Source organism: Giraffa tippelskirchi, chromosome 4, assembly GCF_054371585.1.
Source record: "Giraffa tippelskirchi isolate mGirTip1 chromosome 4, T2T-mGirTip1v1.2.pri, whole genome shotgun sequence".
In the NCBI taxonomy this organism is placed as follows: Eukaryota; Metazoa; Chordata; class Mammalia; order Artiodactyla; family Giraffidae; genus Giraffa; species Giraffa tippelskirchi.
Window position 1 is genome coordinate 10,211,726 of NC_137278.1, and position 13,040 is coordinate 10,224,765.

The following is a 13,040-nucleotide window of genomic DNA, read 5'->3' on the forward strand; positions in this document are numbered from 1 at the left end:
GATGGGGAACACATGTACACCCATGGCTGATTCATGTGAACGTATGGCAAAAACCACCACAATATTGTAAAGTAATTAGCCTCCAATTAAAAGAAAAAAGAAAAAAAGAAATTTACAGTGGGTAGCTAGCAGACAAATGAAAAACAGTAAGATGAAACGTGCTCTCCTCTGAAAAGTGAGACTGTAGGAAAGAAAGATGACTTTTTTGAATTGTGAAAGGGGAATACTTTTATATTAAAATTACTCACTAACCACTTGAAAAAGATTCTTTTCAAAATGGATGGACCCAGAAAGTTAGCCTGAGGGATATAAAATCTGACTACCTACTCTGGTATCTTTCAACATTCAGGAAAAAACCAGACATAATTCTTCAGGTCTTGAGAACAAATGATCTTACTAAGCACACAAGTAAGGAAAAAGGAATGGAACTGAGAAATAAGGAAGATTTTACCTTTCAGCATTTTGATAAAAGATGAATCAGAAATGGGGGCAGTAATTCCCTAATCCTTCAGGCTGAAGGATGGCAATTGGGAACAGTGTTTTCAATCTCAAATTCCTATTCTGGAAGTTGTTAATCACCTTGAATGGTGGATGGCTTAATTATATAAGGACCACATTAATGTCTCAAAGGAGGGAGAGTGATCTGATAGGAGGTTTTAATTTGAAACACTCTTCATAAAATTAAAAATGAATGCCAAACTGACTATAATCTGTGCCTCTGTGGAGAAGTAAAAGGCCAATATAGCTAGAAGAATACAGTGTGATCAATTGGGCTTTGAGGCCAAATTGATCCAGTACTAGTCAATAATCATAAATGTTATTCATAAGACAGTCAAAAGGAAGTAGTTTCCATTTGTTTCAGTTAGTAGATCTTTCTATAGGTTATTTTCAAGCAATTAGAAGAACTGCTTATATCTGTGAAAGAATAACATTTTCAGACTATTCATATCATCTAGAATTACTCTATAGAACTAAAAATTCTGGGATCCAAGAATATCTAGGCTACAGCATTAATCTGAAAAAGAACAGTATAGTTTGGGAAAACCTGGATCCATTCTATTCTGTTCTTGAGCTTTACTAGCAATTCAGCATTCAAAGCCTTTAAAAGCTAACAAGGGTAATAAGTCCTTTCAAATTACACAAAAGTATAATAACTAGAGGGACAACAAAGTCAAATGAAAATGTCCACCTTTGGGGAGAAAATTATATCTGCTACCTTTGATTTTTTCATGGTTTTCTAGGATCCAGGACCACTACTGACAGGTATGTTTGTCCTAACTGTTGGACTCTATAGCAGCTCTGTCCAAAAGAATTATAATGCAATCCATAATGTCATTTTAAATTTCTAATAGCTGAATTTTAAAAAAGCAAAAAGAAACAGATAAAATTAATTTTAGCAATATATTTTAATTTGACATATCCAAAATATTATCATTTCAACATGTAATGAAACTTTTTTAAAAGCTTTAATGAGATATTTATATTGTTTTCAGGTTTTGTCTTTCATTATTCTACATATACAGCACATCTCAATTCTAATAAACCACATTTTAAATGTTTAATAGCCACAAGTGGCTAGTGCTGAGACACACTTATTTGAGAAGTTTTTCTTTCAACTGGCTGGCATGACCAAACAAGAGCAAAGGACTCTCAGTTTCCAAGTCAATTGCACTTCCCTAATACCACATAGCATTAAGCAGGTTCTTCTTAGCGGTAGTATATGAAGCCTTGACCTCCATTCAAATAACCCATTTGACTGGTGGAACGAAAACACTCGTTTGCTTTCACATCTTACTGAAACTGTACTCAAAGACAAGAAAAGGACAGGGGGACCACGTAAATCTGCAAGAATTAAGAGCAGAGAACAGACTAGGACCCACTTTGTTCCTATAACATCAGGAACCAGACTTGCACATCTTCACTTTTGTCTCTCCCACCTTCCAGCCAGGAAGTTGGTGGGAACTTCTCAGGGGAACTGCCTAAAAGACAGCTGGTTATCCACACACCAAAACCATCAACCTATGGTGAAGACTACCAAAACCAAGAAGCTCCACTCACATGCATTCAGTTTTCATCTGTTTCTAAGTGCCAGAAGCTTAAATATTCCTCTAGTCTCAAGCATTTACTGAGAAGCTACTATGTGCAGGGCACCATTCTAAGCACTGGGGATACGGCAATGAAAACAAAGTCTCTCTCAAGGAGCTTACATTCTAAAAGGGAAATAGACAATAAACAAATGCAAAATACAGAAGAGAAGCAGAAATAAAACAGGGAAGGGGGATAGAGTATAAGGGAAGGGAGAAGAAGGAATGCTGTTTTAACCAGCAAGGTCAGAGATTTGAGCAGAGGCCAAAAGGGAGGGAGAAAATCACACAGATGTCTGGGCAAAGAATTTCTTAAGCAGAGAGAAGAGCAAATATAAAACCCCTGAAAGGAGAGCACATTTAGCTGACTGGAAGTTCACCTGGAGCGAAATGAGTGGCACAGAATGATGAGGGGTAACATCAGAGAGAAGTGGACCAGAACACAGGCCTGGAAGTCTAGTTAAAGACTGAAATTTTATTTCGGGTGAAATGGTAAGCTGTGAGAAGAAAAGTGACATTATTTGACGTATGTTGTAAAAGAAACCCTTTACCAGTTGTCTGAAGAAATGACCTGTGGGGTAGCATGAGTCAAAGCAGAGAGGTCACTTAGGAGACTATCAGAATCATCCAAGCAAGACATAAAGGTAATCTGACAAAGGGAGGAAGAAGTGAGAAGGGGTGAGATTTGGGTTATGCTTTTGTTTTAATAATTTCAATTATTTTTAAAAATATCAAAAATTAAAAAACAGTACAAAAAGTATCCATATATTCTTTACCAGGTTCACCTATTTACCTGCTGTCAACATGTTACTTCTCTATCATGTATGTGTGCACACACACACACACACAATTTCTGAGTCACTTGAGGGTAAGTTTCATATATCATGACCCTTTATCCCTAAACACTTCGGTACTTCTTAAAAATGCAACATTCTCTTACATAATTACAGTACAGTTATCAACTTCAGAAAATTTAACATGATCTGTGGTGTTGGAGAAGACTCTTGAGAGTCTCTTGGACTGCAAGGAGATCCAACCAGTCCATCTTAAAGGAAATCAGTCCTGAATATTCATTGGAAGGATTGATGCTGAAGCTGAAACTCCAATACTTTGGCCACCTGATGCGAAGAACTGACTCATTGGAAAAGACTCTTACGCTGGGAAAGATTGAAGGCAGGAGGAGAAGGGGATGACAGAGGATGAGATGGTTGGATGGCATCATCAACTCGATGGACATTAGTTTGAGCAAGCTCTGGGAGTTGGTGATATACTAGGAAGCCTGGTGTGCTGCAGTCCATGGGGTCACAAAGAGTTGGACACAACTGAGCGACTGAACTGAACTGAACATTTTACCATTTGTACTCCAATTATACCAACTGACCCAAAAATGTCCTAGAATTTTTATCCCTTCCATTTCAGGATCCACTGTAGGATGAGATACTGTATTTAGTGTCAGTCTCTTTAGGTTCCTTTGAAGTGAAAGTGAAAGTCACTCAGTTGTGTCCGACTCTTTAGGACCCCATGGATTATACAGTCCGTGGAATTCTCTAGGCCAGAATACTGGAGTGGATAGCCTTTCCCTTCTCCAGGCGATCTTCCCAACCCAAGGATCAAACCCAGGTCTCCTGCATTGAAGGTAGATTCTCTACCAGCTGAGCCACAAGGGAAGCCCAAAAATACTGGAGTGGGTAGCCTATCCCTTCTCCAGCAGATCTTCCAGACCCAGGAATCCAACCAGGGTTTCCTGCATTGCAGGTGGATTCTTTACCAACTGAGCTATCTTTACTCGGGGACATGTCCAGAACATATATGACATTAACATTCTTAAAGAATAAAGTCCTCTCCGGCCATTTTAAAATTAGAATTTTCCTCCTGTTGGATTTATCTGATTTTCCTCATGATTAGATTCAGGTTATGTACTCCCCGTGATGCATGGACAATGTTGTGATCTCGGGTATCACGTCTGGAGGCACCAAGTGTCCGTCTGTCCCTCCCTGGTGCTGTTAATTTGATCACCTGGTCAAGGTACTGCCTAATTTCTACACCGTACTACTTATGTTACTTGTTTCACCTTACCACTGAAATATTTACGACCACACAAATATTCTACTCCTTAACAAAATTTCCCCCTATATTTAGAGTTTGTTGATTTCCTTGTCTGATCCAATTTTAACCATGATGACTGCAAAATGATGATTTTCCAACTCCAGCATTCTTTCCACATCTACTCACTTGCCTCTGCAATCTACTATAAGAGTCCTCCCTCTTCACCCATTCATATACCTCTGTCTGTCATTCAATTATCAGTATGAATTCATAAATTCTGATTTTTTCCAATGCTTTATAATTTATTACTGTACTTAACTGTTTTGTTGCTCAAGCTGTCCCAGATGCAGCAAGGAGCTTTTCAAACTGGCTCCTATGTCCTTGTGATTTGTCCCCATCATGTTTTTCAGCACGTCCCCACCTCCTGGCATAACAAAATGCTCCAGGATCAACTTGTACCTACTCTGCCCACCCTGGAATCATCCATTTCTCCAAGGTGCTCAGTTCTTTTAGTGAAGAATGGTACTGGAGTGGAGACCTGGATACTAGTTGTGCACACTAATACTGTGATATGTTTGTTTCTTGGCCCTTTTAGATTCTAATTAAAGGGCCAACTGATGTTGCTCATGGAGTGAATATGAGCTATAAAAGAAAAAGAAAAATCAATGGTTACTTCAGAGTTTCTGCCTTAAGCTACCAGATGAGTGATGTTGGCCTATATTAAAATGAAGAAGAAAAAGTTTACAGAGGAAAATCAAGAATTCCATTTTGCACAGGCTGATCTTAGACTCCCTTATTAGATATCCAAGTGGAGGCATTCAGGAGGAAATTGGATGAGTCCAGAACTCAGGAGAGAAGCTCAAGATGGTGATATAAATTTGGGAAAAATCAGTATATTAATGTTTAAATCATGGGACTAAATGAATGAAAAGATAGGGGTCACCAGACATTTGAGGACAGACTAAAATAAACAGAAAAATATATAATCCAGAAGAAAAAACAATCCTGGTAGCAGATGAAAACTTAATGGGAAAAAAAAGAAAATCTAAAATATCCTCAGTGATATCCTTAGAGATAGAAGACCTGTATCAGTGAAACAAAAGAAGGGAAGGAAGGGAAAAAAAATCAGTCCAAAGCCACTAGGCAGGGGTGAGTAAGGCAGATGTCTGGAGGGAGGTGGGGAAGGAAGCACAGCTAACACAGGGCTGGCAGATCCCAAAGGAGACCTTGGAGAATATCTTCATAGACATCAGTGGTGGCCTAGTGTGGGCTGTGGGAGCCTGAACAGGGTGAAGAGAACGTTCATGGGGTTGAGGGAGCAGTGAGCTATTCTAGGGTACTAGATAGAGCCTCAGAAGGGTAAGAAGGTCATCCCAGCAGAGGGTGAAGGCATAAGACTGCGGAGAAGAGGCAAACAGTGACAGGAAGTTAGTTATAATCAGGGAGGACTGATCTTCTAATAATGACATATATTGAATTAACAGGAGCCAGGTTTCTCACTGTCAAAGAAGGGAGCCACAAACATGGAACAGGAAAAAATTATAACTTTGTTGTGCTGAAATGGATTCATGGTTTATAGACAGGGATTTAAAATTCTCCTGAAAGTGTGTGTATGTATGTATATATGTTGTGTCTGTCTGTGTGTGTGTATTCTTTAGGACTTTGGGGACTTAGGAGCATCCACACTCACTAACAGTGAGCATGCTTGTTTGCAATTCTTGGATTCTAAATGCCATTCTCCACAAAAAGAAACCAGGGACATGTAGAGAATATGGCTGATTCCAGGGTTGGGGGCAAAAAAAATACAAGCTGAGATTGGAATATCTGGTTGCATCAGAATGTAAGGAACCACTCAAAGAATAATGAATTCATGTCAACAGAATACAGAAGACAGCTTGAAGGGCTCTCACTGACCATGAAAACTACAGAGACAATGGTTCTAACATTCATGAGTTGCTCACGAAATTGTATTCTCTGAGCCTCTTGCTATATAGGAAAAAGAAATTGTGATTTGATCAAACAATCATAGTTGGGGTTTTCATTATTTGCAACCAACATAGGTTGACAGGGGTAGGAGGGATGACTGAAAGCCAGCAAGCCTTGTACTTGTACTGATTAGAAGGTTAAGAGACTAAGTAACTGGACTCTGATGAGACAAAAATGTATGCTGATACTCACTGAAATAATAGAATGTGAAACTCTTTAAGTTTGTATGTGGAAAAGAATAAAGCAAAAACAGTCAATTAAAAGAGTCATGTAATTAGGCTATATCTGTAATGTTTTACTCCTTTAAAAAATCTGAAGCAAATATGACTACATGTATTACTTTGACAAAGCTGAGTATGGGACATGGCTGTTCATTTCAATACTAATTTTCTTATGCTTTCAATAGATCATAAAACATATCTAACTTTAAATGGTCAATTAATTAAGAAGCTACTGGACAGAACTTCTCTAGAAAACCTAAGATTTGGATCTCACATTTATCATCTGAACAATGATTTAGCCACCAGCTAAGCAAGGGTCTTAAAAACTCAACATTCAAAAAAACTTAGATCATGGCATCAGTCCCATCACTTCATGGCAAATAGATGGGGAAACAGTACAAACAGTGACAGACTTTATTTTAGGCGGCTCCAAAATCACTGCAGATGGTGACTGCGGCCATGAAATTAAAAGATGCTTCTTGGAAGAAAAGCTATGACCAACCTAGACAGCATATTAAAAAGCAGAGACATTACCTTCCCAACAAAGGCCCATCTAGTCAAAGCTATGTTTTTTCCAGTAGTCATGTATGGATGTGAGAGTTGAACCATAAAGAAAGCAGAGCACCAAAGAATTGATGCTTTTGAACTGTGGTGTTGGAGAAGACTCTTCAGAGTCTCTTGGACAGCAAGGAGATCAAATTAGTCAATCCTAAAGGAAATCAACCCTAAATATTCATTGGAAGGATTGATGCTGAAGCTGAAGCTCCAACACTTTGGCCACCTGATGCAAAGAGCCGACTCATTAGAAAAGACCCTGATGCTGGGAAAGATTGCTGGCAGAAGAAGGGAACAACACAGGATGAGATGGTTGGATGGCATCACCGACTCAATGGACATAAGTTTGAGCAAGCTCCAGGAGTTGGTGATGGACAGGGAAGCCTCGGGTGCTGCAGTCCATGGGGTCACAAAGAGTCGGACACGACTGAGTGACTGAAGTGAACTGAAATGAAGCAAGAGTCTAAGGAATCAATAAAGAGGTGGAGGCAATGCTAGCTAGTTTAAGTAGAAGAGGGATTAAGGAAAGATATTATGGAGCTTATAGAATTCCCAAGAGGGCCTGATGCCTATGTAAACTGCAACAACACCACCCAAATCCTCATTCATGACTGCTACTAGGCAGCAGATCCACGGCTCACATCTTGGCAGCAGAGGATTCTGCCATGTTACACCCTCCACCATTTGCTACCCATGAAGGTAGTCTCTATGCCAGCTCTCCCTTCATTAGGAACAGATTCTACACTGTACCATGTTCTTCACACTTCTCTCTCTGAAACTCAAGTAACTGCATCTGATTGTGTGAGTCTGAATCACATGCCTGAGCACTGGTTACAATAAAGATAAAGAAACTATCTTCTGGCTTGGGAGTACAGAACCAAAAGTAGGATTTTCCCCCATATAGGACAGCCATTCAAAAAGCTGAGTAACTACATATTTTTTAAAAATCCAAAAAGCCCACTATAGTCTAAGATCACTGAAAATTGGCCTAAGAGGTCTACTTAACACAAGAAAACACTTAGGCATAGTGAGGATGAAGATCACAGACCTTACAAGTTAAGAAGGTTACATGTATGGTTTACTGGATACTATAAAGGGCTACTTACTTTCTCCTCCACCATCACACACACACACACACAATGCGTGTATCTACTCATTCCTGCCCACCTGCTGAAAGTTACATCATAAAATATATTCTTTGAACAAATTGTCTTTTAAATTATAAATCCCTTGAGAACTGTAAAACATTAACCTAATATCAGTCAATAGTAAGTTAGTATAGAGTACTGCCTCTGAGAGACAAACACTAAAAAGGTGGAAAGCTTTATAAAAGCAAAGAGAAGGAAGTGATGATTAGGGAATGCATATGATCATCAAAACAAGTATTACAACAGAACTAACTGTATCTTTTACAATTCTTCTTTCATAAAGTAACCAAGTTTTTTGTCCATTTCTCTATTTAGTTGTCTTTTTCTTAATAAAATGAAGGAATTCTTTATATATATATATACACACAAACAAATATATATATCCTAATATTAATTACAATGATCTACATTGCAGTATCTTCTCCTACCCTGAGGCTTATACTTTCGTTTTCTTTATGGTTTATATTCTTCATTTTAATGTAACTGATTCAATCTTTTTGTTTTAGATGTGATTTTTGTGTTATGGTTAAAAGAGATCTTTCCCTAGTCTGAGGTTACAGATAAAACTATATTTGCCTTTTTCCTTGTTTTTTAATTGAGATGGTAATTGTCTTCAAGAATATGAAGAACTTAGATTATCCTCAGAAGTACAGTTGCATTATAGAAGCAAACAACTACAAAGAAAATAGCTAGGACCACAGGATTTTTTTTTCCCAAAAACAAATCAGTATCAAGACAAAAAATAATACAAAAATAACTAATCAAATGTCAGTCTGTACCACATCCTCCCATTCAAAAAATAAAATTTAAATGAAGTGCCTCTCAAAAGTAAAATAATTAAAATCAATCTGCAGTTGTGAATTACCTACTTACTAAAATTTACTTGTAACCCCAAAATCAATCCTCAGGTACATCAGCAATCATTTGCAGATATGCATATGTGCAGAGTGGAGAAAATTTTGAGCTGCCAGATGTGCATGTTCTCAGCTGAGGTTGAACAGGGCAATGTTCTGTCTTCTTGTTTCAGCAAAAGTCCTTTTTGCATTTACTTAGCGCCATGTTTTCACATTTTTTTGCTTTCTGTTGGTGATTTCGTTATTTTAAATGACTCCCAACCAAAGTCCTAAAATGCTGAATAGTGTTCCTAAGTAGGAGAAGAATGTGAGGAGCTTTACAGAGAAAATATATGTATCAGAAAAGTTTTAGGGCTTCCCTGGTAGCTGAGTGATAAAGAGTCCACCTGTCAATTCAGGAGACATGGGTTCTATGCCTTATATGGGAAGATTCCATAACCACAAAGCAACTAAGCCTGCGTGCCTGTGCTCTAGAGCATGGGAGCCGCATCTGCTGAGCCCACATGCTACAACTACTGAAGTGCACGCACCCTAGACTCAATGCTCTGCAACAAGAGAAGCATCACAATGAGAAGCCCACGTACCACAACTAGAGAGTAGCCTCCACTTGCAGCAACTAGAGAAAAGCCCGTGCAACAACAAAGACCCAGCACAGCCATAAATAAATAAATAAATTTTTTAAAAAATTTTATTTAGGCAAGAGTCATAGTCTTGTTGGCCATGAGTTCAACATTAATGAATTGACAATATGTATTAAATAGGGATTTTTAAACAGAAATACACATACAACAAAGTTATGTACTGATGGATTTGAAAAAGGTATGACCAGAGATTCACGGGAATCTAACCCTATATTTTCCTTAGGAGCAATGGTTCAGAATTCCCTAATTTAGTGTTCAAGGAGACGTTATGGAACATAACTTTCATGAACAATGAAAATGGATTGTAACTTTAAAGTTGCAGAAAGTAACTTAGGATTCTTAGGATTTCAGGATTCTAACTACTTAGGATTCTGTCAAACAACAGCTGTTTAGATTTTCCACTGGAAAAATGTTATAATAGTAGACTACCAAAACAAGGCTTGAAAGTAAATACCATATGCATATAGTGATTTATTACCATTCAGAATCTCCCATTTTGTCTTGAAGGTCAGGAAAGTACTTTATGTATATCTGTACTTTATCTAGACTTGATACATAAGTAGACTTTATTTACATACCCAGAAATGAGACTTAATAACTCAATGTATAAAACACTGATATATAAAGCAGAACAGAAATGTATTCATTATTTTAAAAAAGAAATGTCTCTCTCAACATACTAATATTTCATACTCAGGGAGCTTCATTCTATCATGTATCAAGATACTTGAGATATCAAATTAATAAGCAAAAACTCAACTGATAAGCACAGAACTAGATAGTATTGAAGGATATTTAATAATGAGAACAGTCTGATGAACTATCCCTGCCCTACAATAAAAAAATTTCTAATAATAATAATCTAGCATATATATTTATTAAGAACTAATTAGACACTGATAAATTAATTTGATCATGTAAGCCTCACAACAACCCTAAGGTAGGTAACACACTATTAAACATTTTAGACTAGGAACTTGAGGTTTAGAGAGGTTTAAGAATCTTACCAAAAGTCATGCCTTTAGAACTCTTCACAGGCTTCCCACCATTCTTTGGAATAAAATTCAAATTCTTCACTAGGCCCAGAAGCCCTGTGTGATCTTGCTCCTATTCATCTCCCAACCTCACTACCACCACTCTTCCCTCCTCACACATTACGCTCCAGTCACCCATGCATCCATTCTGTTCCTCAAATACAGTAAATCCTTTCCCACACTCAGGCCTACACATTTGTTGTTCCTTATTCCTAGAATGCTTTTCTCCTGGCTCTTTTGAAGCCTGCTCATTCTAACTATCCCAGTCTCAGTCAAATGATACCACTTCAAAAATATCTTCTTTGACTAATCTATCTAAAGTGCTCTCATCTAGTATCTCTTTCATCATTCTGTTCATTTCATGTATAGCATCTCATTCAATCATTCATTTACTTTGATTTTGTCTATTTCCCCAGAAGCATACAAAAACTCAGTTAAGAAGCAGATTATCTGATTTATAGGCTTCTCTGATGGCTCAGTTGATAAAGAATCCACCTGCAATGCAGTAGACTCCAGTTCAATCCCTGGGTCGGGAAGACCCCCTGGAGAAGGGAAAGGCTATCCACTCCAGTATTCTTGCCTGCAGAATTCCATGGACTGTATAGTCCATAGGGTCACAAAGAGTCTGACATGACTGAGCAACTTTCATTTTCACTAACTGATTTATTTATTGCTAGCACAGTGCCTGGCACACAAATTGGTATCAAGATTTTCTCAAATAAGTAAACTAGAATGAATCATCACTTAGCAGAGGAGATTCCAAGATTAAATGGAGGGCTTTCCTGGTGGTTCAGTGGTAAGAATCCAGCTGCCAATGCAGGGGACATGGTTCAATCCCCAGTCTAGGAAGATGCTACATGCCGAGGAGCAACTAAGCCCATGTGCCACAACTACTGAGCCTGTGCTCTATCTAGAATCCAAGAACTGCAACTACTGAGCCCACCTGCTGCAACTTCATGTGCAAATTCACATTCCTATTTTGAAGGCTGAACAATAATTTTTTTTCCTTTTACTGTAAAAAACATTGGTGGGAAAACTGATGAAATTTGAATAAGGCCTACAGATTAGATAAAAAATATTATACCACTGTTAATTTCCTGATTTTAATACTGATATTATAGTTATAAAAGAGTATCTTTGTCTTTAGGAAATATACACTGAAGTTTTCAGTGTCAACAGAGCATCACATCACAACTTACATATAGTTCAGAAGAAAACACTCTGATTAAGCATATTCATTTATATCTCTGTCCCTTAGTATATTTTATATATGTGTATAGATAAACAGATAGAAAGGGAGGATGAGAGAAAACAAAACTTTAAAAAAAAGAAGGGTATGTGAGCTCAAAAGAAGTCATTTGAAAGAACACATGCCTGCTATAAGGGAAAATGCTCTTTATATTTTCAAATATAAAGAGATGGAATATAAGAAAACATATTACACAGTAATATACATCACTAATTTTGAGGAGAGAAATTTCTGCAACAAACCTTTATCAGGAATAGCAGTTACTTTCATGTTTGTAATTTTTATGGTCTTTTGTTAATAGTAGAGAAAACTATGGTAAGAAATAAATCAATGCTCAACTAAATATATCAACACAACTAAATAAATCAGTTTGGCGATCATACACTCATTTTCAAAGGAAATCCTTTTACTTGGCTATTCTCAAAACTGCATTTAAAAAAAGGAGGCAGCATAAACAACAAGGTTCCACTGTATAGCACAGGGAACTATATTCAATATCTTATAATAAACCACAATGGAAAGGAATATGTATATATATGCATATATGTGTATATGTGAGACAGAATCATTTTGCTGAACAGCAGAAATTAACACAACATTGTAAATCAACTATACTTCAATAAAATACATTTTAGAAAAAAAATAAATTTAAATAAGGAGGCAGAATTGTAGGCAGGAAAAATAGAACGATTTGAAAATTCTTCTTACGCTAGAATAAAGTGCTGTATCTCGTGTAGACAGATACACCAACGGAATTTTGCTGACTGAAGACAGCAGCCTAATTCAGCATTCTGAAGCCTGGAAAAAAATGTTGGAAGGATGCAAACAGAGAGGTACTTTAAAATAGAAACACATTCAAAGTATTTTATTGTTTATATTAATCTAATATTAATATATGCAAAATTTATTTTATCTAGCTCAAAAGGAAATAGAAGGAGCTGTGTAAATTTAATTCAACAAATATTCACTGAATGCCTATATTAATTCCTGGTGCTCAGATTAGTGTTTCTGCTAAAATCTTTAAATGAAAGAAAGGATAAAACTTACATGCTGAAATGATTACTACTATTAAACATCCCATGAAACTAGAAAAAAAAATTTCCCCAGGAGAGAACCATTCTCCAATAGCAGCAGCCATTTCCACCAGTTTGTCTCACAGAGGCACTGGGGTGGTGCTGGTTAACAGACTTGTGCTTAGAATAACAGATACACCAACTTCTAG

The 13,040-nt window shown here is 37.2% G+C and overlaps 1 protein-coding gene across 7 annotated transcripts in view; it reads right to left on the reverse strand.

The window, feature by feature from the left end:
- Positions 1 to 13,040, reverse strand: part of PBX3 (PBX homeobox 3) — a 226,743-nt gene that overhangs the window by 159,277 nt on the left and 54,426 nt on the right. Inside the window, exon 1 of one of the 7 annotated variants that reach the window (XM_081588527.1) lies at positions 8,914 to 9,404. The exons of the other annotated variants lie outside the window; for them this stretch is intronic. The gene's annotated coding sequence lies outside the window, so the exon portion shown is untranslated. Of the gene's footprint in view, positions 1 to 8,913; positions 9,405 to 13,040 lie in introns of those variants that run through there. 7 annotated transcript variants of the gene reach the window in all.